The 23,100-nt window shown below is 45.8% G+C and overlaps 1 protein-coding gene and 1 long non-coding RNA gene across 5 annotated transcripts in view; one reads left to right on the top strand and one right to left on the bottom strand.

Moving 5' to 3' along the window:
• Positions 1–697: 697 nt before the first annotated feature.
• LOC135330674 (uncharacterized) lies at positions 698–3,493 on the bottom strand. The gene is made up of 3 exons (XR_010392641.1): positions 1,436–3,493; positions 1,250–1,345; positions 698–1,019 (listed from the first exon to the last, which is right to left on the bottom strand). It is a non-coding gene; the product is annotated as an uncharacterized LOC135330674 (long non-coding RNA).
• A 28-nt stretch (positions 3,494–3,521) lies between these two features.
• Positions 3,522–23,100, top strand: part of SCMH1 (Scm polycomb group protein homolog 1) — an 81,843-nt gene continuing 62,264 nt past the window's right edge. For 3 of the 4 annotated variants that reach the window (XM_064524923.1, XM_064524922.1, XM_064524920.1), the window contains exon 1: positions 3,522–3,680. The gene's annotated coding sequence lies outside the window, so the exon portion shown is untranslated. Of the gene's footprint in view, positions 3,681–21,413; positions 21,521–23,100 lie in introns of all 4 variants that reach the window. The other variant, XM_064524921.1, reaches the window with a different exon arrangement.

Below are 23,100 nucleotides of genomic sequence, written 5' to 3'. Positions count from 1 at the left end.
GGCTTTTCTCCTAGCAGACTATGATCTATATTTATATCTCATCCATGGCAGATTCAGGATCAATTTTTCACGGAAGGCAAAACTGATTATATAATGGGAATATCGCAGATAGTAGGAACCAGCCTAGTAGGAAATTTGGTCCCAGAGATCTGAGAGGCACCAGTGAGGGAGGAAGAGAGCAGGGATAAGAACAGACAGCAGTAGAATTTCCTCCCAGTCACATTGCATTACACTAACATACCTCCTCCCTTTCCGAAGGTCCTGCCATCAGCGTGTCCAACATCACTTGCATCAAGATATCGGTGCCCTTTCGCAGTTACTAACTTTCAGTCATTCCTTGTGCTGGCACTCTCCAAGAGCCGGCCCAAACCAGACTGCAAATGTGCTTGAGCGCTTTTGGCAACGCTTCATAATAAATGCCGAACCATTTCTGTGGTCCGTTTCTATTGTAATATTAATCAAACTGAATTCCTGTGATGCTCATATGGATGACATATGTAAATCCTTCAGAACTGCACTGCCTCTAACTGCAAGTTAAAGTCAATTGGGAAATTTCTCTTCTGTCTCCATCTTGCAACTCTTAACTATTGCGCATTTATTCCATTCATGAAATCCTGATTATTGTGGAAATGAGGAAATACCAGAGTTGATGAAACCCGTGAGGAACACTAATATAGATATCAGACACCATGTGGATAGGTAGCACCATGAAACTCTGACACAGACATGAACATATGTATGTTTTATATCATCATAACTGTGTACTCCACATAATGATTAAAACAAACACACCCACCAGCATTTCCAAGTGTCCATCCCCTCCATGGGAATATTTGAAGAACAATAGGTTTTCCAGACCAGTGCTTCTCCTCAGCAGTGGCTAGTCCCACTCAGTTTAGAAAAAGGCATGAGAAACCTCCTAAGAGCAGTTCTGAAACAATTTCCCCTTGAAGAGTTTTCTCCCCAGACTTCATAAACTACACCGGAGTTTGCAGAATTGCATGTCTTTATCATTTTTACTGTGGAGAGAGAGAGTGATAAATATAGTTTGCATTTTGCTCTGAGAGTACTAATTCCTTTTTTTTTCTGAGAAGGGGGTCCATGAGCGGTGGCTACTTGCTAGACCCATGCATTAGCTACTGGCCAGCCAGAAGCTCATTTGGCTTTAGCCGGGATCTTAAACCTTGCAGAGGCTGGACTGAGCCTAGGGTCTGAAACAGGAACAGCATTAGTACCTCTATTGTGTTACCTCTTGCATTTAGTAGATGGAGGTCAGCCATCCACTTCTGCTCTCTGGGAGTCCGCCTGCAGCCTTCACCACAACGCAGGAGGTGGCATTGCCCTCCTGGAAGGAAAAAAGAACACACAAATGGGCTCAGATGGTTTCAGTCCTTCCTGGAAGGCTGCCCTCCAGGCGCAGCAGCGGGAAGCTCACCTCTCTCATGACACCAGAGGCCTTGAGGTATACGTCTCTGCCCAATATCAGTGCGAGTCCCTGGGGAGGACTGGGAAGCATCTCAGATTTGACAGCTAGCAGTACATGGATGAATCATAGCTTTACCTTTCTTTCATTGCACATGACAAACCTATTATCAGGAAACCCTTTGGTGCTGCGCACGGGTCAGGGGCAGCTTGCTGAGGTGGAACCAAAGCAGAGTGGAGGATACGTTGCCTGGCTGAGAGAAGCTCTGACTGAATCCCTTAGCTGAAAACACACACTGACAATTGGGGCAGATTCCCATGAGCACTAGCATCCCTACAGCCAAGGTGACTGCATCTCATCCGAGTGGGCTGCAGAGCCCCTTGATGTGGCTCTAGCTTTGGTGAACACACCTATCCTGCCCTCTGCTCTGCATTTCCATGTTATCCCCTAGCATAATAAAGGGTTCAGGGAGAGACTCAAACATTAGTCATGTCAGCGTGCACTTTGGAAAGCATTCAGGTGCTTTCTCACCAGGAACGCTTGTGAGGTATGTCCATGAGTGTCATTCTAAAGTGATGTCTCCATTGTCCAAGTGAAATACCTCTCTCAAGAGAAGTCACAATTACCCAGCAGCAGTCCTTTAGATCCACTGACCATTCACATGATTAGCCCGGAAGATAAGAACTGAATCTCCAGAACCCAATAAATCTTTTTTCCTGGAAAGCTAGCAACTAGACAGAGGACAGAGTCTTGTGCTCTGTATTCAGCTGCAGCATGACCTAATTGCTATTTTAGATGAATAGCTTTCTTCTTTGCTTGCAGTATCTTGCAGTGGGACTAATATCTTCTGCACGGCAAATCCAGCAGCCAGAATATTTGAATAGAGCAGCTGGGCAGTTGCCTCCACAAACAGGCAATTACCTCCATGAACACCGTGAGCCCCTGAATTCTGCTCCCGGCTCTTCCTCCCAGTGAGGGTGGGAGACAGTTACACCAAGAGCTGGCGATAGGATGGAGGGTGGAGGTGTGGGGTGAGCGATGTTGGGCTCTGTGCTACGGATAGACACGTTGACCATCGGAGAGGGATTTCATGCTAAGATGCGGTGTTATGAGGACAGACTGAGACTTTGCAGGGGTGTTCCCTGGAGAGAACCGACTGTAGCCAGGGGAAGCCTAGTTAGGACTAGGGCAGTCTGTTAGCCGGCAGAGGTGCCCGAGTGTTGCGGACAGTCTGTACTGGCACCTTTTGCTGGGGAAAGGGGTTTTGAACTAAGAGAGGCAGCTGTGGAAGTGTTTGAGCAAAAGAAAGACTGGGCACAAAGGGAAAGGGGGAGGACAACACCGATGGGGGTAGAGGTGCCCCTGAAGTGGCCAGGTGTCAGAGAGGGGTTTTCTCTAGCTAGGGGAGTTGTCAGGAGATTTTTCTGGGGTACCGTGTGTAGGCTCTGGCCACTCTGTAGGACACAGGCGATCCACATGGGGGTCCTTCTCCGGTCAGGGGAGGTCACCAAGGTACGTGGGGTTGCCCTGTGGGAATGGCGTGCACAGGGATCGCTCTCCATGCAAGTTGGGAATGCTGCCAGCGAAAGTCACGAGGTACATGCGCGGCACGAGGTCTCCTTCCAGCTGGGAGTCAAAGGGGATCTCAGTCTCTGGCCGGGGGAGGATTTGGGGCGCGCTGAGATACATCCGCGTTGCCTCTAGCTGGTGGTTGCTGCCAGGCTGCGTGCAGGGCAGGGCCCTGCTCTGGGTGTGTGGGGGCAGAGGGGGAGCAAGATGCCCCTCCATCTAGCAGCGTCACCAGCCGAGGGTGAGGTCCCGGCGGGTCTCGCAGGAGCGCCGCGCGCCTGCAGTGGGACCCCACCTGCCCGGCGTCTCCGCCGCGGGGTCCCACGGGAGCCCACGCAGGTCCCACCAGCGTGAGGGGCCCCGCACGGTGCAGGCGGCCTCCGGGGGTCGGGGCCTCCGCGCGGGGGCCTGCGGGGGGCCGGGGCCGGGCCGCCCCCGCTCCAGCGCCCACCCGGGCCCGCAGCGCGCAGGCCGGGACGAGCGGGGCCGCGGCAGCGGCGGGGAGGCGGCGCGGCCCGCGGGCGGCAGGGGGCGGCGCCGGGCCGGGCTGGGCGGCTCGGCGGGGCTCGGCTCGGCGCGGCTCGGCGCGGCGCGCTGCCTCCCTCCCCCGCTCCCCCGCCTCCACTGCGCATCGGAAACATGGCGGCGGCGAGGGACTGAGCAGCCCCAGCGCTCGGCGGCCGCGCAGGTGAGGGGGCGGCGGGGCGCCGGCCCGGCCCGCCCGGGGCGGCGCGGCGCGGCGAGGCCCCGGCCGCCGCCCGCCCGGCGCCGGGCCCGGCGCTGCCCCGGGGGGCCGGGCGGGGAGCCGGGCGCGCAGGCAGCGCCGCCGTGGCGGCAGCGCGGCAGGCCCGGCGCGCAGCCCGCCTGTCAGCCCGGCCGCGCCCGCGGCGCCGCAGCCCTTCGCCGCGCCAGGCCCCGCCGCCGCTCGGCCGGGCCGGGCAGCGCTCCCGCCTGCGCGCCGCGCGGAGCCCGGCAGCCCGGGGGCGGCCGCCAGCGGCGGCGGGGCCTGCGCGGCGGCGGGAGGCCGGGCCGGGCCGGGCCGCGGCGCGCAGCGGAGCGCCCTGCCCGCGCCGACACCTGTTGGTGCCCGTCAGGCGGCGCCGGCCGCGGCCTCCGCGCGGGCCCCGCGGCTCCGCGCCGCTACCTGGCGGCCGCGGGCTGCGAGCGGCTCGCGCGTTCGCCCCGTGCGGGGCGGCGGCGCGGAGCGGAGCGGAGCGGCCGGAGGCGGGAGCTGGCCGCCGTGTGCCCTGGGCCGGGGCGCTCCTTGCTCCCCGGGAGGCTTCGTGCTGGCGAAAGGCGCTTGGGGGAGAAGTTTGGAGAGGGTCTTTGTTCTCCCGGGACAGCGCTCGACCCAGACTGGGATGGGAACCCTGAAAACGCGGAGAGGGACACAGGCAGGGAAGCCGTGTCCGTAGTGCTTCGCAGCACTTAACGATTTTCATCCCAAGGCCTCGAAGTTCTTTCCGCAGCACACAGGAGCCTTTTTACCCTGCTGCGGCTGTTTATTTTCTTTTGGACATCCCTCGTCTAGAAAGAGAGCGGGCGCCGAGAGGTGCGTGAGCTGCCGGGCCGTTGCAGCAGGCCGCTCGCCCCGGCTGGCAGGCCGTACGGCCCCCATCCGCGCTGAGGCGGGCTAAGGGGATTCCCGGGCAGTTCGGGCCTTTCTTTCCGTGTGAACCGTTTAGGACGGCACTGAAGTGCCATAACCGTAGCGTGTTAGGAAGACAGACAGCTACAGAGCTCTGAGCTGGAACAGTCATCGCTTAGTAATGCGGTCCCTCGCCCTGAGGCGCTGCCGCGGCGATGTAAAGGGCAGTCCTGGTGACTGGACAGAGAAATCCCATAATTACCGTCCCTGAGGACTAGCAGGAAACATCTGATTTTCCTTCACAGCCCCTCTGAATCCAGCACTTGAACAGAACTGGAAGTAAAACGAGATTTGCACTTTTTATGCATAGTAAGATGTTTAAAAATAAACACAGTGTCAAACTGGCTTCTGCTGCGTGTCACTCAGGTTTAATCTGCACCCTCTTTGAAGCTGCTCTGTGTAATCATGACAGCGTTCTCAAGTCTTGATGGTTTAAAGTAGAGATAGCAAGTCTCGAGAAGTGGCCTAAGTTTTGGATGTGTCAGAGAAATTGGATCCCTCTGGCTTTTGGGCATTTTTCGTTCAGCAGCTCTAATACCAAACTGATTATTTATGTGGGTAAAATAAGGACATAAAGACCCAGCTCTGTGGTACCCAGCTTTGATTCCTGGCTTTGTTTCTGTTTACTGTTGTTGTTTATAGTAAACACCATGCTTCTGAGTGGCTGGGAACAGCCATGTGGTAGTTTCTCTTCAGCAGCCAGTGGGGAGCCACTGGGAGAAATATTCTTCCATATCAATTCAGTTGCCACAATAACTGTGCACTGTTGGTTAAACTGAGACAGCTCATAGAGGGACGGCTGCCTTTTCTCTTCATCTGTAGCTTCCTCTTTTTCTTTTGAATGTTAGTTTCATGGTTTTGCTGGCCGGGAGATGTGCTGATATGCTTCCTGGAAATATTTGGGATATAAGATTATAATTTCATGCATCTCTGACACTTCAGAGTTGTCACCAACACCATCGTATGACCTGACACTAGTGCAAGGAATAAAGCTCAGCTCGTTGTCCTAAGCATGGGTACTCGCTGCTGAAGCTCAGGACAAACCACCAGGGCTGCAGGCGTACGGGGCCTCCGATCGGCAGTCGGGTAGTTCAGACTCTGCCCAGCAGATGGTATGAAAATGCAGACAGAGGTAGGGGGGTCTGTGACAGCAGATAAGATGCAAATGTACGTATTTCTATGCTATATAAAAATTTCCATTTAGTAAAGGTTAAAATGTGCTTTTATTTGAGGGAGAGAGCTTGGGCCTCAGTGCTCCTGATTCAGTATTTACATCTTAGGAAATTATAAATCTACATCTTGATTATCAATTTTTTAGTCAAATGGTTGGTGTTAAATAAACCAGGTGATTAACTATTTAAAAGAAAATTAATCTAGAGTTTAGAACAAGACTGTGAATTTCCTTTCCAGGTCACTTCAGATCATCTACCTTGTTTTTCTCTATATAAAATTTTACTGATGTTCATTTCGGAGTTACTTGCCTGGAAACTTAGTGAATTTTGTATTCATCATCTGGCATCTTTAAGTGAAAGGTGGTGTTAGGGTATAAAATGTGAGTGTTAGGTGGGCTTTGTCCTTGCTTTAAATGTAACTTAAAGGAATCTGTGAAACTTTGTTTCATAGCCTCAGGCAAAATATGTCTAGAAAGGACCTCAAGAGGTCTGTTTCCCTTCGCAGGGTAAGATCAGGTGCATATCTAAACCACCCCTGCGTAATGTTCATTCCGTTAAGGCTCTTCCTGATGGCAATTCCATATCCCACCTGTATAGGTGATATACTCTAATTCATGGGTATTCTTACCATTAGGAAGATTTTCATGGTGTTTGAGCTAAATCTCTGTTTCACAGTTTAAACCTGTTTCTTCTTTTCTTATCTTTGGGGAACATGGAGAGCACTGTATTCCTTGCATCTCTGCACCTACATTTTACATATTTTAAGAGGTTTTTCTTTCCTAAACTGAACAAGCTCTGTTTCTGTGCCTTGTTTTCTGTACTACAAAGTATTCCCTCTGCCCTTCTGTTGACTTTCTGCTGTTGATCTATGCTTTTCTTAAAATGCTGTGATCATGCTGGGCTAAGGCTAAGGATGGTGTTAGTTGAGCTTTTTGGAACAGTAATAAGGATTGGGCTGAAATTGCCTCATTTTAGGTATGTCTAAGTACTGTTATGTAAAAAAATAATACGGATCTGGCTTTTGCATATTTGTATGTTGAACTGTGTGCTTGTGACAAAGGACTTGGCTTGCTACATAAGCTGCTCTTACATGCTGAATCTGGAGCAGTGTGCTAGTGCTGTGGCCTTCGGTGCTGTCAGAAGTTAAAACTTGGCCTACTTGGTTCTCTGAAATCATTAATGTTTGCATCTAGCTCCCATCCTTTTTCTTTCTCGGCTGCAAATAAAATTCACTTTGGGATGAGACTAGCAGGTTTTGAGTCGTTGACTTATCCACTTATGTTTTAGAAGTCTCCTAATAAGAGGGCTGGAAGGATTATATGAGAAATGAAGCAAGATGCGTTGAGGACAGAGCGGTAGCTCCAACTTCCAGTTTCTTTTGCTAAGTTGTTAATCTCCTGTGTATATTTACAGTTTATATATGTCAGAAGTATATCAAGGTAAAAAAGCATCCCCATGATAAAACCTTCAGAGTAATTGGAGCTCCTGATCTCCCTCCTTTCCCCAGAAGTATGCCTTGGTGTAGCATGGGCACTACAAGCCGTGTGGCATGAGTAACTTTTCATTTCCACTTTGCAGAACAGCAGGATTCAGTCCTAAAGGCAGATGCTTTGTAGTATTAAAGAACTTCTTTCTTACCAAGCTTAAGAAATATCTAACAGTGAAGACTTTCATATAGCCTTGCTCTATGTTTAAAGTGATAAGACAAGTATTAAAGTAGCAGTAAGCGCATGAGATCTTCCATCTCTGTGTCACTAATTCTAGCTCAGGTTGTTCTTGGAGTGGGTGAGACTCATTTGTGTCTAATGGCCTGAGCTGATAGTGTCGAATAAGTATCTGGTGTGGGTTTCTGAGCACCAGAATTAGTGGATTGCCTCCTGTTTGTGAAACCATGCTCTTACTGATTGTCTGTATAGACAGTAGTGTTCTTTAATAGTAAATTTTTGGAGTAGCTTCAATCATGAGCTGTCACTGAGTTGAAGGGCAGTCCAGTACAGAGGCATTGCTGTAGACTGGCTGGTACTGAAAACTTTAATTCCAGGAGAACTCAGTCTGAGCTATATTTTCTTAAGGGTATGGAATAATACTTACCTCTTCTACAAAGGTTTCTGACAGACAACCTCTGGTAGGTTTAAGCACTATGATATATGGTATTACTGTCTTTGGGGTTTGTTCAGGCACCTACCAAATATTTCTGTAAAAGGGGTTTCAAAAGAATTTGAGGCAGTGCCTCCGCTCTCCTGGTTCATAGTCTAGCGGTTTTATGCAGACTCATCCTGATCAGAAGTTTAAGCTAAGATGTTGGGCAGTGAATTGAAGGAGAAGGTGAATGTCCTGGTCAGCTGCCCCTGCTGTTCGGATAGCAGCCTCTGTCAGAGAGGCAAGGTAGACAAGAGGAATGTCTTAAAAGACTATAGACGAATGAAACGGCACTTGTCTTTCTGAGATCTGACTTTATCATGAATTTTAAGTTATTCTTGTAGCTCCACTGTGTGGTTGGTAACTAGTCATTAAAGATAAGGAAACTAGAGCAGAGATTAGTTGATATGGCCATTACCGGTGTGAGGGAGTTGACATTGAGAATTCAGTGCAGAGCGGAAGGGTTGTTTTTTTCCTATGCTTATGCCTCAAAATACCCTACCCCTCTCTCCATTTCTCTCTCAAAAGTTTTCTGTATTAAATAGTATTAATACCAGTCAGAATCCTACATGCTTTTTAGGGTACACCCTCCCCCCCCCCCCCCCAAGTTACCTAGCTTTAATTAGCTCTTATGTTTTCCAGGCTGACATAACGTGAACAGTCCTGGAATCTCCTAGTGGCTTGGTTTTGTTTTTAACAACGGAAACTGTAGGCGTAAGTGCCAGTGGAAATTTGTGAAACTCAGCTTTTGCCCATTGAGGAAAAACGCAGCTTTTCTCCTCCCCTGGCACTTGCAGCATTGTGCGAGAATCTGCGTAGGGTTCCCTCGTCCCGATGCAGTGTCAAGGGAGCTGTTTCGATTTGTGCGTTGCTGGAGCCAATTTTTCTGCCGTTCGGTTGGGCAGGCTGCGGGGCAGGCACAGAGCAGTGCTGTGTCAGTAGCGTGCTTCTGAATTCCCCCAATGTATCGCTGATATTTGGCTCCAGAAGAGATCCTGCTACGAAAAGTAGTTGCTTTTCAGCAAGGAATTCATCCGTTTGTGGGAGCCAACGGAAACTTCTGCTGTTTTTTTTTCAGTCGAGTATCAGCAGTGCTGCACAGGGTGAAAAAGCAGCATTGTTTTGACCCAAAGCCATTTTGCACAGCATAATGACGGTCTTTTAGGACGCAGTTTGCAATCATTTTAAGCGTGCACTGCCTGAAAAAAGGCAGTCCTGCAGTGCCTGCGCAAGACAGAGCGCTGCTCCGGCTTTTGTCCTCCTGGACCTCTCCTTGTACGACAGCCGCACCTTATCCCTTACGTTCACGGGCCTCTCTTTTCCTTCCCTGGTTCAAGTGAGCCTCTGCCTCCTCCCACCACGCTAAGCTCTCTCAGGCTGTGTTTTAAACAGTGGGACGTGCATCCAGCTGCGTCTTTAGCAGGCGGGGGGCCTTATGTTCTCCATCCGCTACCTCCTGGCTGTTGGCAGTCGCGTTAGCGGAGAGCCTCCCTGGGCTGTCTGCCAGAGATTCCCTGCCCTCCCCGTGTCCCCCGCTGCTTCGCAGCCCGAGGGGGAGGCCAGGAGCCAGCAAGCAGAGGGAGAGGGAGTCCTTTGGAGGCTTGGCTGGGACACGTGCACTGCGGGAGGATGGGGACTAGCAGGAAGTTCTAGGCACGAATCCTGGCGTGGCTCCGTCTCGTGCTGGTATGAAACATATTCTTTGCTCTGCGGCGTCCCATCCCTGCCATGCTGCTTTGTGTCAATTAATCGAAACCCTCTGAAACTGGCCAGTCCTCAGGGATAAATGCGTTGGAGGAAAGTTGCATCAGAGAACGTGCCTCAAACTGAGTGCATTGAGTGGCCTCTTCAGATTGCTCTGAAGAACAGCATCTCCTAGCTTGCACTCTGCTCTTCCCTGTCACTGCTGTAAGGAGGCCCTCACCTCTGTGTCCCTCCTTTCAATGCAGCATGACCTTTCTTGCCCAAGTCGCTTATGTAAGGTATGAGAAATTTCCCCTTTACACACAAGGAGCATTATTTAAGTAAAGGCATAGTGAACAGGCAGAAAAGATGATGAAGTCTGATGTGGGAAAATGAGGAAGTTAAACCAATTCCATTTTCTAAAAATAAGTAGAGTGAATGTTCCTGCTGCCTGGAGGCTGCTGCTCATTATAAGCCGAGTATTTTTTGTCTTGCTCTGGCGAATTTAAAAAAGATGTTACAGTCCATCAAAATACTGCAATACTTGTGCGATCAAATTTACATGCTTATGAAGAAGGTCTTGGTTATTTCCCTATTTCTAGAAGTGACCTTGAAGGATTAGTTACACCTAATGTTTCCTGATAGAGGTTTGTCTAAGCCGTTCTTAAAGATTTTCAATGATGGTGATTCATGCTTTCCTCGGCAGTCTATTCCAGTGCTTGACTATTCATGTGATTAAGAAGCTTTGCTTAATATCTGGCTGGTATTGCTATATTTTAACCTCATCATTTTGACAGTCAATCTTCTCTTTGCCAAGGTACCACATAGAAGAAAATATCCATAAATATGAGAGCGATCATTTGCGTGGGATTTGACCTTCGTTGCCACCTTTGCTTCAGTGTTTAGAGAGTATCCTGCTGGCTCTCGTGCGCTGCGATTTATTTAATTACATGTGTGACTGTCTGGAAGCCCTAGCCATGACTTCTGGCTGTGTTGTATTGGTCATAACTACAATCCTTAATCTGTGTTGATGTCAGTGAAAATGTGGTGCTTGAGGTGAAATGTGTTTTATTAAAATTGTAGATCATGAATTCCCCAGTTGCCTGTTATATTTATACTAAAATGCAAGTCTATAACATCTTATAAAGTTTTTTGTTAGGAATGCATTTCATAAAAATCAAGAAGATGCCATTAAAAGTTACATTACTTCAAAATATGACATAGAGATGCTGTTGATAAAAAAAATATTGCTGAGCAGGGAAGAGCAGTATATTGTTCTCTGTCACAGGATAGGGTTTTTGTCTCCTTTGGCTGTAGTTGAACATTTTGAGATAGGCATTTGCTATGGAACTAATTTATGGAGCTAATTTCCTATCCTTTCCTATGATAAGAAGGGTGTTTGTAATATCTTTAAAGCATTATCATAACATTTTTTCATTTCACTCATGGTAAAATTGCTATGATGCGTTTCAGTGAGAGATCTAAAATTGAAGTAGGCTGTGATTTATCCTGCAAGGGAAGGGAAGTGGTGATGCCCTCTTGAACTGTTTCCCCAGATGAGAACTCTTGACTTAAGAGTCAAAACGGGGTGGGGGTGAAATCCCAGCCACTTGGTATGAACAGACATGCACTCCTTGTATAAAGCAGTGAAGATATCGGAGTGCTCGGTGGTCCACAAAGATTTCTGTAGTGTGGTTATCCTGCTTCCTTTCTGTGTTTTCTGTGCATTAGGATCTGCTAATTGTTATCTGTGCGGCTCACACATTTTCCTGGACTGCGTTTTTGAACTGAAAGCGTGTGAACGTTACTACAGCTTTGTAAGGAGAGGTTGGAGAATAAATGTGCATGACTCTTTCCTTTACGATACTCCTGCTCTCATAGCTGTCCAGCTCTTGGAAATTGTAGCCATTGCAGATTTATTCTTATATGTACTGAAACTCAAATTCTACTTCTATTTTGCTCCTGGAGAATTTCTTGGGAAAACTTTTCCCTGTAACATGTGCCTAGAACATGTTCATGTTGTCACATGGTTGCACTGAACGCTGCTTGTGTTTGGATGCCTCTGGAGTCTGATAAGCAATGCCCTTGTACTTGTGCATGTGTTAGCTCTCCAGACGTGGAAGACTGGTAAGGGGTGTGTGCGTGTGGTCTTTCTCTGGAAAGAAATACTCTCTGCTTTTTCTGGTAGCAAGCCAGATGTGAACCAGCTCTGGACTGGAAGCCACGTAGCAGTGTGATGCTGAAGCTACGCTTGAACTAGGAAGCGGTGTACTAATTGCAGTTGCAGTTTCAGTTCTGAGTTTCTTGTGTGTGGTGAGCTTGGAATACAGCTAAATTTGTGTCTGCCTGCAAAAAGACCATGCAGGCATACTTGTCATCAGCCTGCTTTCTGAGTTGCTAGTCAAACTCAAGGAAAAAATAACTCTCGAGATAGTATAGCATCATTTCAGAGTGTCATCAGAGGGGCGTCTCTAGTAGGATATCAGCTGCTGACGGAAAATTGAGAACTCTACTAATGCCATAGTATGCTATCTACTTGTTAAGACTGTTGTGAATTTATTTCTGCCTTAGTGGTTTTTACCAGTTCAGTAATAGTGTAGTGCGTGGTTCCTGTCTACCACAGATGACTGAAGTTTTTTCAGGTTCAGTGCACTTGATGCTATACTCTGTATTTCTGTCATTGCATGCAGACTAGTCACTAAAATGCTTTCGCAGCAAAATATCTTCTGTATGTGACTTCATGGACGGCTTACAACATCACGCAGAAGGTAACCGTGACCGGTAGTTGGTCTCCACTTTAATTGGACAGGTCACCTCTTCAGTGCACGTGTGGAGCCACTGATTCTTCTTACAAGGGATGTAAAACTTGGCAGCTGACTGATTCGCCTGGTTTGTCATGTGTGTCCGGCAGCGAGTTCCACTTTGTCATTGCAGCAGGGCCAGAATGAAGGTCGTAGGGTGCCGCATGCGTCCCCAAGCATGGCGAGAGGTTCATCAGTAAAGCAAGGGTCGTAGCTCGCTGGGCCTCGACAGCGAATTGACGGTGCCTCAGACAGCGCAGAAGGGATTGACTCTGTTCTGGCCTTATCCAGGCCTCTGAACTGCAAATCTAGGCAGTCCCACTATTGTTCCGGGATTACAGTAAGGCTGAGAGACGGCTTTGTTATCTTGACGCGTTTTCCATCGCTGTGAGCTTTGCTCTCATCTGTGTGTTGCTGAGACAATTTCTATTTGTGTATGTGGCAATATATAGTCAGTGCTGTTCACTCACTACGCCTGACTGGAGGCCTTGTTTTGTTATGAATCTCCTCAGTTATTTCATATTGATGTCAGCTGGGAAATCTGGAAATGCCCTGTGATATTTTACGTCTTTATAAGCTGTACAAAATGTCCAGCAGGTAGTTTAATGTCTAGCAGATACACTCTGTAACGATGTATTTTTTTCATAGTTGTTTGGCAGACTGTGAACATACTTTCATAGCTGCAGGATGGACTTTTGGTGGCTTGTGGTCGTATTTCTTTTTCACTGGCATCTACTGTACCTACATGTTATTACCAAAAGAAGAGATTCCATAGTGACAGTTGACAGTCTCACTTTTTGTTATTTTTTCTTTTTTTCCTCTCTTGATTTCCAAACTCTTGACCCTTCAGGAATGTAAAACAGCCTAACAACTTTTTCTTTACATAACCAAAAGTAGACTGTTCAGACTTCCTTGCAGGAATTGGCTCGTGATTTTCCTCTCTGGTAGTAATTCTCCTGAGATAACGTTTCTGTGTACTGCTAGATTGCTATTTCTTTTCTTATTAAAATTTACGGAAGTTTTGATGGGCACTTGTTAGAATTTCTTTATATCCAGACTTTGCAGCTTGTAGAGGATATTTTACCTCTTTCAGTAGATTTACAGTTTTGACTCCTGGGACTCCAGCTCCTTAAGTCACAGATGAGACCACAGTTATATGCAGGATAAATATAGAAAGCGGTAATTAATACACATCCTCAGTGCATCTGGCTCTTCTAGTCTCTCTAGACACGTTGCCCTGCTGCAATTTCCTTTCCTTTTTCGACGGAATAGATGAATTAATATAGCTCGACATGAGTGAGAGAAGAAAACAGAGATGCTTGCTTCCTGCCTTGGCAGGACGCTCTCCCTGGATTACAGGGAGTTTCTCTGAACTCTTTTCCTCCAGTGAGGCCCTGCTGCCTTGGCAGGACGCTGCTCTGGGATGATCCAGCGTGCTGCTCTGAGGCAGGCTCTCGGGCAGGAGAAATAACGGCGTAGCCTCTCCCTTCGCCCTGCTGGGAGTCACTCTCGCTTTCAGGGACTGGGTTATCTGGGTCTCCATGCTAAAAGTAGCAGCAGGGACTGACTCATCTGCAGCCCTAGCAGTAGTAAGTCTGTTGTTGTGTGGCTCTGCTCCGTGCAGTGAGGATTCCGATTTTTTTTTTGATATATTTATTCTTCCTTTGCAGACATGGCAGCTCAGTTGGAGCTTTTTCACTAATATCCCTCATTTAAACAAGAAGAATCTGCTACTGGAATTGTTAAAAGCAAGAACTGGACTCTGAATCTCAGCCTGCTACTTGGCAAGGGAGACCTTGAGCTTTTTCACTCTAAGGATATGTATACTAAAGGGAACATTTTGCTCTGTCTTTTCTGAGAGAAAAGCTTCGATCAGATCCAGGAAGATGGAGATAATGACATCTATCAGGTCTGAGAAGGTTGTTTGTATAGATGTTGAGTCAGTGACAGTTTTTGTTATAAGAATCTAGGAAGAATTCGCCTCTGAGTGAGGTGTGACTTCTGAGTCACAGGCCATTTCATTCTCCTTAATGCTCCTCGCCAGCCGGAGACTGAAAATGAGTTTCTGAGGATGTGACTGTGTCAGTACTGGACCCCAGACTTGCCACTGCGGCAGGGTATAAAGCACATTTCTTAAGTCTAGAGAACTTTATTACTTTGTGCTGGTTGAAAGAAACTTTGAGATTTTGCCATAGGAATGGAGCATGTCTTGCAAGTTAAGTAACATGCTTAAGAGATTGCTTTGATACCAAATGAGGCTTAAAGATGCAAGTTTTCATCTTGTTTATTTTCCCACGGGTTGTTAATAAACATTCAATTTAACTATTAGAATCACTTACAGAACTGAAGCATAAGGCTGGAAAATGCTGTTCTAAGTATATTTATTCATCATCTTCCTCCACTTCTCTAGTATCTCTGCTCATTAGAGAGAGAGGTGCTTTTGCCCCTTACCTTTCCTTCACGGCTGGCTTGCCCTTACGTACCCCTCGGCTGTCACTTCCCTTTCTGTGGTTTCGGTGGAAACACCTCGCCCTGTACATCTGTCCCTGGGGAGCTTCCTCCTGCTCTGTCTTGGGAGACCTGGAAGCTGCATGGTAATGTAACGGATTGGATCATTTCCTTCCTTTCTTTCTCCAAGGTTTTCCTCATTTATTTCTGTTGTGTCTCCTAATTACCTCTCCTTTTTTTTTTTTCTTCTTTCCTCCTCCAAACTGCCTTTTCCTGCTTGCTATCTCCAGAGGACGTTATGCTAAAACTTTGTAAAACTTGCAAGAAATAGTTAATGCAAAATCTTCCTCGAATTTTGACATTGTTTGCGGTGTCGTTGCACAGTCCGTTGTGACAGTCTCAGTAGAGACACAGCAGGAATTCAGACATTTCCTTCTGGATTGTCTCATTTCCTATTGCTAGGGACAGGGTATATATTACTTTCCTGGAATTACAATACATTTTATTAATTAGTACTACAAGTCATGTATGTATTTATCCACGTGATACTTCCAAATCTCCCATTCCATAAAGAGCTTAGTTTTTAAGTAAGGTAGAGCCTGGCTGAGAGTAAGTATAGGGTTAATTCTGCTTTTTTTTTGTAGAAAACACATGTTGGGTGATAAAAACACAGACCTATGAGGAGTTTACGCTGTGGGGCACATTTCTGGTGCCATGTATATAGTGTGCATAACTACCATTAGGAGGGAGGGATGTTTTGTTTGCCTGTCATGTAGTGGGGAGAGGAAGGTTGTACCTCTGTGTTACAGCCTGATGATGATATGGAAACCACACTTTTTTTTATGTACTCCTGTTTAAATTCTTATTTAAGCATGTTGTTCAAGCGTCCTGTTGTATGCTTTTGTAAGGGGTGAGTCCATAGTGATCATGGGCAGAATCCTGTTTAAAGGTCTCCTGTAAGCCATCTGCTTTCATTAATAGGTTTTGGATTTGGCACGTGGCTCAGTACAGATTAAAATAACCACAGTGCTGCAAAACTTCCTTTATTGCCTTTACGAGTTTGGCCTCCTCATTGAGTCTCCATGGGTTGAGTGAACGCTTGCAGGAGAGGGGGGCTCTGCTCGGTGCTTTGGTTTCAGCTTGCACACGCCAGCCCTGCGTGGACAGTGGGGAAGGTGTGCGGCATGCTTGACCCAGTGCAGAGATTTGTTGGGGTGCACTGCATCTCTGCACCTACCTGTGCTCCTGGGACTCCTTGGAAGGGCAAGCCAGTTATGCACAAAACTGGCATGCCACACCTGGAGTCCAGGACTAAGCACTGAAGTGCACCTTCTGCCACATACGTAATAAATTTCCTCCTCTGCTTAGAGGTAGCCCCTGTGGATTAGATGCTGGGTGTTCTGGCATGCCGCACTGAATTGCTTTAACTGCTGTAGCCCAAGCCCTTCCTCTTCTAAAGACAGAAAACTAACTTTCAATTATGAGCATCATACTGACACCAAATGATTATAACGCAGATGGTTCAGTGGCAGGAGCATCAGCCTAGAGCATACGGATTCAATTCCTTGCTTTGGCATGTTCTTCCTATACAGCACTTACTGTGTCATTTAGTCCTTCAGTCCCTCAGTTTGCTACATGTAAAAGGCTGCCTTGTAAGGAATGCCATGGAGATGAATATATTACTGAAGTATTTAAGCATTCTTCTCATTTTTGCTAATTAAGTGCCTCACCCATCCAAAAATATCTACCTTCCGTGCTGGTTTCTCTTACAATGCATCTGAACTGGCAGAGCTCCACTGGAGTTATAATTGTGACATAGGTCAGAAATGCCTCTGCTTAACACTAAGAAATAGAGACCTGCTGCTTATGAAGACTTATGGTGAGCTACAGTTTTGATGAGCTCATTCACATCTGGATGCGGCACATGAGCATTCCTCACCCAAGGAGAAGAAATAGCTATTCGAAAGATGAAAGTCAGTTCAACCGCAAGACAGACAGTAAAGGAATCCGCCTAGAATAACTCAGAAACATAATGAATCTTATTAACTCTAACTATTATGACAGGGGAATTTGTTTTCTATGATCAGCTTAAGTCTGCTCAGTGTCACAGGGGGATGTTCCCTGCCTTCCTGGCAGTTGGAGGCAGCCCAGGTCTTTGCTCCAAACCTTGGACACGGTACTGCCCCCGGGAAGAACAGTTCAGAATTCTCTGTTTCCCTTTGGCCTGCGTGGTGGGCTGTAGATTTTGCATAGTTTTTAAGAAGCAAAACAAAACCGGTCTGAAAACAAAGAAGGTTCTGGTTTTTCATTGATTTCATGTATGTATTTCTTACAGTGGTCAAACTTGCTCTTTCTAAGGAGGATTTGAAGAGCCAGAAACTAATTCCCATCTCTGTAGAAATGATAGATATGGAGCAGGCAAGTTTTAACTACCAGCTCATCAACAACAGTCTCAAGCCAGAATATCTAACCTGGCTTTTTTATTTCTGTTTCTTTTTTTAAGCTGTCCTCTGTCTCCATTTCTCTCAACCAGAGGATCCCATTCCTGGAGCATGCTGAACATGTATTTTTTTTAGTGGAAAATCCTGAATCTTCAAGAAGAGCAAGGACTGTTCACAGTGATATATAGGAGGATGTTTCTATTTTCAGTCAAGGACCATGCTGAGACTTTCTGAGAGAGAAGCAAAATTTTATTGGACTCCTACAAGGTTTTATTTCATTTCCCCAGCAGTCATGGAAAGTGGTAACTCCTGCTAAATACCTCATGGTGGTGAGTGATTCCTTCCAGTGGTGTCTGGTTCTCCCCCTCATTCTGAGCAGTTGGCTTTCCCTTGAACTCAACTGAGCAGTGTGTCTGATGATACAGCTCTCATTTTCTAGCAGATTGATTCATCTCCTCTCCCCTCCAACCTGAAGGTGTTCAGAGGAAGTCATAAAGTTGATATTTTCATTACAGACATGGTCTATCCAAGTTCTTTGCATGTTTTTTTTCCTCCCTTAAAATATGGTCTCCCCTGAGATTTGGCCCAGGGTTTAGAGAAATGTATTGTTTGTGATCAGATCTTAAAGACACCTCAGCATCTTAACATCTTTCACAAGAATGTGTTTCTGAAGAGCCAGCCATGAAATCTGGAGTTTATCAGTCCACTTCTTACATGGTAGAAAGATAAAATTAGTTCCAGAGAAAGCAATGTTGGAAAGGACACAAAATCTTTCTGCTACAAAGAGAAGTAATGGCTTGCAGCCATTAGAGATTTCAGATCACACAAGCCTACAAAGGGATAACTACTCCAAATGGAAATACTGACATTCGTTGTTACAGGATTTCCTTGAAAAATCTGCTAGTATGAATATGAGGATCTTCAAGACCTAATGAAGGTGTGGTAAGAGAGATACTTCCAGAGATGCTGTAGCTTCGTCTACCTTTGTTCAGAGCTGCCAAAAGATGGCTTTGCACCAACAAGAAGAAACCAAACTCCAGTGTTGTCCAGAAGGCCAACAGCAAAGAGGAGAAAGGAAATAATTTCTGACACATCTCTTAAATTTGTAGCTAATCATGCCAGATCCAGTACAAGCTTTGTCTGTCATTTCATTTTAATACTACTTATTTGATTGTAGCTGGCTCTGAAGACACTGATATTCAGGATGCATGCTGGAAGCTCTGTCCTGTTTGTTGGGGTCCTAACCGGAGGAGAAGGGTCACTCAGCTGGTTAAGCAAAGCACACTTAAAGGAAAAAGAACATGATTTTAGACCATCAAGACTTTCATTGTCTGCAGGTCAGGCAAGAATCTGAGGAACTAAGTCCAGTGGGAAAATCAAAAGATAAAAAAGTGCTCCTCACTCCTCTTATTTTGCAAGTAGGCTGAAAGTACCTTTTTTGCTCCGCTGCTGAAAGTAAAAGTGGCAAGAAAGATGGTAAAGGAGCAGGCTGATGTAGTGGTATACGTCATCTCATCAGGTCTCCGTTCTTGGTTTTCTAACCTGGTTTACATGTAACTAGACCCTTCTTTGTGACTTCCCATGCACACACAGGCATGCAAAACACCCTGTGCCTGGGATCTGTGCTGAAACAGTATCCAGAACTGCCTAACCCACCAGCTGGAGTGACTACAGTCACCCTCTCCAAGAAGGTAACAGACAATGCTGTCCTGGCATTTCCTGAGGGATTTGTAAATGATAGGTCTTTATGATTGGAAATGTTGATGATGTTTGATGGAAAGATACCCATGAAGAAAAACTCATTTGAAGCAAAGGTTATATGGAACGGATTTGTACCAGCAGATCTGAGCAGGGTACTCGAGAACCCATGTTTTTGAGGGGGAAAAAAAATCGATGGCTGCAGACATTTTGCGTTATGAAAAGCCATCAAGATTCTCTTGTCACTGTCCCATGAGATTTCTACAAAGCGTCATTCTCACAGTCCTCTGGCAATACCCAGAGTTTTCTTTTTTTTTCATGATCTTAGTCTGTGGGATATGTATCCAACCCAATAAAACCATTTTTTCAGCTTCACTGTTGGTAGTTTTCTGCCTCTTCTTTCTGAAAACATCTTGCCTGCTGGCAGCTGTATTGTCCTGAGAGGTCTGAAGCTTGGCATGCTGTCAATAAAACTTCAGCTACTCATTCAATCAAACATGGTAGCTCTGTGAACTAACTTGGCCTCCATCCCAAGGTTCACCATGATCTTCCTCATATAATAGGAAGTCCAAACAACCCCAGGAAATAATTCAGATGTGAGTGGTGTGTTTAGTAGAAGAAAGAAGGGTATAGAAGAGACGTTCAGAATCTCAGCTCTAACTCTTTTCATAATTATGCACTCTGAAAAAGCAGTGGCTTCGTAGATAAAGAGATTACATGCATCTTATGAGGTCTGTATAGCTGTGACAGTGCCTTCCATCCACGTTTTTTCACTTTTTGTTGCACTGGCATTACAGCCAAGCTGCTGCAGCGTTCAGTGGAAGAATATTACAGAACGGGCTACCCCATAACCCTTAAGGTTCCTTCCAATCTGGCACAGGTAAATTGAATCATTCTCCCTGTGGGGGTGATGAGGATGAGCTCTTGGAACAGCTTGGTGGTAAGATCAGTGGGGGTGAGAACTTAATTAGATTAAGATGCAATTTGACAATGTTTTTGCTGAGAATTATATAGCATGCTTGCCTGAGAGAATGAGAGTCTGAACTGGAAGCCCTAAGACATTCCTTCCAGCCCTGGCTTCCTGTGTGCTGCCTTTATTTTAAACATCTTTCTACAAAACTGACATAGAGTAGAACAAGAAAAAGCAAAATATATCCAACGGGTGGATCTTCACTGTACGACTTTCTCTGTCCAATGGTCTGGCCCTCTTTGGAGTATTGTATTAAATCCAAGGATTCTTCCAGCTATTGCTTTTTTTTGTTAATGGAATTCCCTGTGTTTCATGACAAGGCTTTGCTGCAGCTGGCTTGAATTAAGTAGCATTTTGAAACTGGTGTAGTGAGTATTTCTTAGCTTTGCAAGATGTTGCTTTGGAGAGCTTCATGAGGGAGTAGGTAACTCAGGCTTGCTGTGTTAGGGAGATCAGGAATGCCCTCTGTGAAGGCTGTCTGGCATAGAGAGGATTAAGAATGAGAAATCATGGGTTAGATAGCATTTGATTTCTGGAGATCACCGAGGAGCTAACCAAATTGGGTCGTAAGCTCGTGTCCTGCCTCTGGCAGAGACCTGGTGCCAGCAGCTTGGCTGGAAGGTAAGTGTTCGGCTTTCCTTGCCAAAATGCAGCAGCTCATGTAACAATATACCAGTAGGCAAGATTTTGCTGTTCATCTCACCTTTCAGCCAGCCTTTTGCCTGAAGTGAGAATACTGGTGGCCTGTGAGATTCATGCTTCATTTGATATAAATGCATTTGATATAAATGCAGTTTTGCATTTGAGTGTGTTCGTCCTTTTTTAGTATTATTGATTTACTTGTTTTGATAACGTCCTTCATGAGGAAGTTGCGTGTTTGTTAGTTTTGAATAAACAAAATTTCCTTCTGTCTCGTATATACTTGGGTTTTTGGGTTTTTGGGGTTTTTTTTGTTTTTTGGTTTTTTTTTTTTTTAGTATTACAGATTTGCCCTGCTGCACTTTGGAAAGGATAATTTGGAGTCTGCTCACTCCTTTCATGCTATTCATTATTTTATATGCCTCTCCTGTGATCCTTCTCCTTTTTATACTAATCAGTCAAGTCTTTTAAATCCTTCTTTGTGCAATAGTTTCATTTTACAAAAGCTGAACTAGTTTATAATCAACTCAGTTGATGTGATCTTATTCATATCAAAAGTGCTTAACAGCTACGGTCCCGTGTACTCATTCGCAAGCTGAACTTAAATTGTGTCAAGTTCTGTGCTGCTTTGCTGTGGCAAGTGGGAATGTTTGTTGCAGCTGTCTTTAAATTTAAATTTGGATGTTTTAAATGAATTAAATATGAACATGAATAATGCAACCAGTAACCTAGCCTTTCTGCAATTAAATGCAAACTTTTTCATTTTGTCTCTATGTTTTTAGGTTTTGATATGCCACAGTACTTGTACTGACTTTTCTGCCTTGTAGAAATGGTGAGGAATTATAACTTGTGACAGTTCAGTGAAGCCTTTGGCACTTTTGATATCTAGGTGAGTGGAAGTTAGCTTGGAACTGTGGGAAAGGCACTTAATCTCTTAAAAAAGAGGCAGCAAATCAGTTGGCCTTTTTAGGTTCGAAGTTAACATCCCATTGAAATGAATTTGCACCTTGATCTGTCCTTTCATGATGTAAATTCAGGAAACCAACACCGTAGGAGACTGTTTCTGTGCTCCATACTTTCAAGAGTAAATTGATAGCCATAAGCATGAGAAATATATCTTTAGAAAAAGATGGGAGTTTTAATTCTGGCACCCACTTTTGTACAAGTGGCAGGTTGGGCAGCCAGAGAGTTACAGAATGCGCTAGCCTGTGGTCTGTAATTCTTAACTGCTTAATTTGATGCAAAAGTAAAATTACTTCCTAAATATGTCATTGACCCAGCCAGCAAGTTCTTCTTTGGGACATATTATGTTTAGTGCTTTTAAGCAAATTCTTATCTGTGAATAGTTTTTCCTCCGTAGATACCAAGCTGTAACTTCTGCTGTTTCTTCTTCTAAGATTTTTTTAGTGTTCAATCCCTGAACAGTGTAATAGAGCAAATACATCTGTGCAGCATTATCTCCTATCCTGCCTTGCCTATTCACTTATCTCTTTGCCGTTTACTTTCTTCTGTCTAGACTGAAGTTCACCATCTTCCCTAGGGTATTTCAAGTTTGTTAAAGCCCATAGGGTGATTACACTTCCCTTCCAAATAGTTATTAGTGAAACAAAATCATAGAGTAGTTTATGTTGGAACGAACTTCTGGAGGTCGTCTGGACCAACACCCACCACTCAAAGCACGGCTGACTTTGAAGTCAGGTTCAGCTTTGAAGTTAGATCACGTTGCTGAGGGTTATAGCTGCTTCCACTTGGAATATCTCCAAGGATGGAGATTGTCTATAGTTGCCCATAGAAGTTGTACAGAGCTCAGCCTTTTTGTTTGTTTGTTTTGTGGTCATTTTGGGGGGGGGGGGGGGGGGAAGGGAGGAACAGATACAAGACACACTGGATTTTTTTTGCCATGTTGTCAGAGCCTGGTTAAACTGCTGGTGTTCTGTATCTGCAGCTCTCATTAACGGTGTTTACTAATGAAATTATAACCACTGGGAATTATGATCCCTGAAGCCTTTGTATTTGTAAAGCCTACGTTATACCAGTTTAAGAACGGCTGAGGCTATGTTTTTATGGCTAAATAAGGGAGGGCAGGGACTGATCCCTGTCCACGAAGCCTAGCGATGCTGACTGGCTCACATCCGTTCTGCTGGGGGTTGGCTGCCTCTAGAGCAGACAGGCTGAAGCCACGCTCCGTAGCGTTTGGTCCTGGTTCTTGGTGTCATGTGGCCCTAAAACGTGCAAATTATTTTGCATATTTGTTTCATTTTCGAGTGTCTGAGGTAATGTGAGGGCTGTGTTGATCTTTCAGGGTGAAACTATGTGTTGCTGTCCTGTGGTGTGGTGTTAGGACACGTTGGGGAGTTTGATAGTGCAAAGCCGTGGATGATATTGGAGGACTGCGAAGAATGGAAGGAGCCAGTCTGGTGCCATGTCATTCATACTGTTTTTTAGAAGTGGATTTTGGAGTGAGCTGCC

The sequence above is a fragment of the Dromaius novaehollandiae genome, chromosome 23 (genome assembly GCF_036370855.1).
Source record: "Dromaius novaehollandiae isolate bDroNov1 chromosome 23, bDroNov1.hap1, whole genome shotgun sequence".
Classification (NCBI taxonomy): Eukaryota; Metazoa; Chordata; class Aves; order Casuariiformes; family Dromaiidae; genus Dromaius; species Dromaius novaehollandiae.
Note: the sequence above shows the minus strand (reverse complement) of the source record. Positions and strands in the feature narration are given on the sequence as shown.